At 40.8% G+C, this 2,816-nt stretch overlaps 1 pseudogene; it reads right to left on the bottom strand.

Moving 5' to 3' along the window:
* LOC116400633 (kalirin-like) overlaps positions 1-1,099 on the bottom strand; it is a 6,101-nt pseudogene extending 5,002 nt beyond the window's left edge.
* Positions 1,100-2,816: the final 1,717 nt, after the last annotated feature.

The following is a 2,816-nucleotide window of genomic DNA, read 5'->3' as shown; positions in this document are numbered from 1 at the left end:
CCAGATGCTTCAGAGTAAAATCTATCCCTCACCTTCACAGTAAAAGCCCTCCAGCTTCTGTCTGGGAGCCAAATATTTCACCTTTTTCATCCTGATGAGTCTCTTTAAGAATCTCCAGAACTCTACGTGTGGTTTAGGTTTAGTTTCACCAGTTTAACCAGTTTAGCCAGTAAAAACCTCGACCTTCTAATTATGACACATTGCGATATGATTTTTTATTGACGCCCGTCGTCCAATCAGAAAGCGGTATTTATTTTTGCGATCATGGTGTACTAATACCACTAATAATACTTCTATATTGGAGTGAATGGAAAAATCACGTGACCACATATATACATATATATATATATATATATATCAATCAGCTTTCATATTACTACACATGACATTACATCACACACACACACACACACACACACACTAATAACCAAGCAGGCCTTCCCATAATCCTCCTTGGTAGGACCCTCCACCCCCAATACACTCTCTCTCGCTCTCACACACACACACACATTCTCTGAGTCAATGGGCGGATGTGGAGGCATCATGGCGAAAGCAGCTCCTACTACACTCACACACACACACACACACACTCACACACACACACACACACACACACACACCCTACCTGCCGTCGCCAGGCCGTCCGGGCCCGCTTCTCCTCCTCCATCTACCGAATTCATCCTCCCTCCTCCTCCTCCTCCTCCCTCCTCGGTCCTCCTCCTCCTCCGCTGCCTCGCGCTCTCTCCTCCGTTATGTACCGTCGCTCCTCGCCTCCTCCCTGCCTACCGGTCCATCCCTGCGGGTTTACATCAGATCGGATCGGTCCAGGCTGTGTTCCGCTCCCCCCGGTACCGATCGGTCCTTCACTGGTGCATCCTCCTCGGCTGAGCCTCGACAGTCCTCCTCCTCCTCCTCCTCCTCCTCCTCCTCCTCCTCCGCTGCTGCTGTTCTTACGTTTCCGTGATCCCGCGCGGCATCATATCACGTCACCGTTGCCGCTATAGTACCGTGAAACCCCGGTGTGTGTCTCTCCTCCTGCCGGACCGGGCGGCGGACGGTCGGTGGCTCTCGGTGTGTGTGTGTGTGTGTGTGTGTGTGTGTGTGTCAGCACGCAGGCGCACCGGAGAGAGAGCGAGAGAGCTGCTGCAGCAGCTGCACCGATTAACACACACGAGCCTCCGTTACTATGAACGTTACTGTTTACACTGCAGCGATCAGCTGAGAGGAGCATTTATCTATTCTATTGTGATTCTATGATGTTTTCTGTTTTATTATTGTATTTGTTTGTATTATTCTAAATTAAATATTATTTTTATTTTAATATAATGTGTTTATTTGGTTATGTTATAGTTTATTATATTGTTTTACATTATATATTTATTTTATTATACTAAAACATTTCTTATTGTAATATAGAGCTTTGATGTTGTAAGAATCATAAGAGGGACAGTAACATCATAAATACAGTGAACAAATGTATTAATAACAGTAATATTTGATGAAGTTATGAAGTGAAGCTGCAGCGCCACCCAGCGGCCACATCAACACACAGCAGCCTGAGAACTCCTGAGAGGCTTTTATTCTTTAATCTGTGGCCTGTTTATGAATTATCTTCATGATTCATCTCATATGTTGGATTATTAATATAATCATTAAATCAGCTGTTATACATGTATAAATAGTTTGTTCATTCATATGTATGTTTATATATATATATAGATGTTTATATTATAATACTGTTTTGTGGCAGTTTGGACTTTTTAAGACCTTTTTATTTCATTAGCATTTGATTAATAAATTAATAATATAATATTTATACTATTCACTCATTCTACCTATTTGTAATTATATAATTATTCTAATGTTGGCTTTGTTTAGTATTTCTTAGTTTATTACTTTATGTTTGTGTTGAAATCCTGCTGTTTTGTTTATTTCGTGTCAATAAAGCTCGTTTTGAATGGAAACGTTTATTTATATTTCCCATGATCCTCCTGCTCTTTGGTGCAGAGGGCGTCGCGGCGTCACGTTACCGTAGAAACAAGAGCGTCGGCTAACTCTGGCTGCTAAAAGCTAACTTTGCTACCGAGGTTAGCTAAAGAACGTTATTTTTCGGATCTTTTTAACGTTTCTAAATCTGCTAAACACGTTAACGCGTGACGTCACCTTCATCTTCAGGTGTTGTTAAATAGCTGTTAGCTGTGTTAGCTTCAACGACTAAACAAGCCTAGCTAACGAGCTGCTAATGCTAACAGGTGTAACGCCGGAAACCAGAGAAGTTTGGACCAAATATTGACACGTGAGGTCTACACACACACACAGAATGTCTTTATTAATAACATGTTTATTTTTGCATGTTATTGACATCTCTCTGTCTCCTGGTCCTCCTGTCTGTCCCTCAGAGGCTCTGCAGACAGACGGCTCGGCTCGTTGGCTTCTGTGAGTCTGTCTTGTATCCGAGAGGAGTCCTGAGTCACTGCGTCCTCCTCGTGACTCTAAATCCCAGAATGCAGCGGGGCAACTGGAGCGCTGCCGCCACGCTCGCCCAGCTCACCAGGTACTTCACTGTTACTGATTTATTCTGTATTTAAACAATATTTAGAAATCAGCTCCACCTTAATTAATTATTATTTTATTTATGTTTTCATAAAAAGACCGTTTTGTATATAAAAATCTACAATATTTAAATTGATGAATTATGTTTATTTCTTGTTGTTTTAACGTCACAGTATTCAATCCTAGTATCCTTAAAAAATATATATTATAAAAATATATATATTATAAATATAAATATATATTTATATTTATAATATATATAT

The sequence above is a fragment of the Anarrhichthys ocellatus genome, unplaced genomic scaffold (genome assembly GCF_004355925.1).
Source record: "Anarrhichthys ocellatus isolate YVR2014 unplaced genomic scaffold, GSC_Weel_1.0 scaffold187, whole genome shotgun sequence".
NCBI classification, from domain to species: domain Eukaryota; kingdom Metazoa; phylum Chordata; class Actinopteri; order Perciformes; family Anarhichadidae; genus Anarrhichthys; species Anarrhichthys ocellatus.
This window is presented reverse-complemented; position numbering and strand designations above follow the sequence as displayed.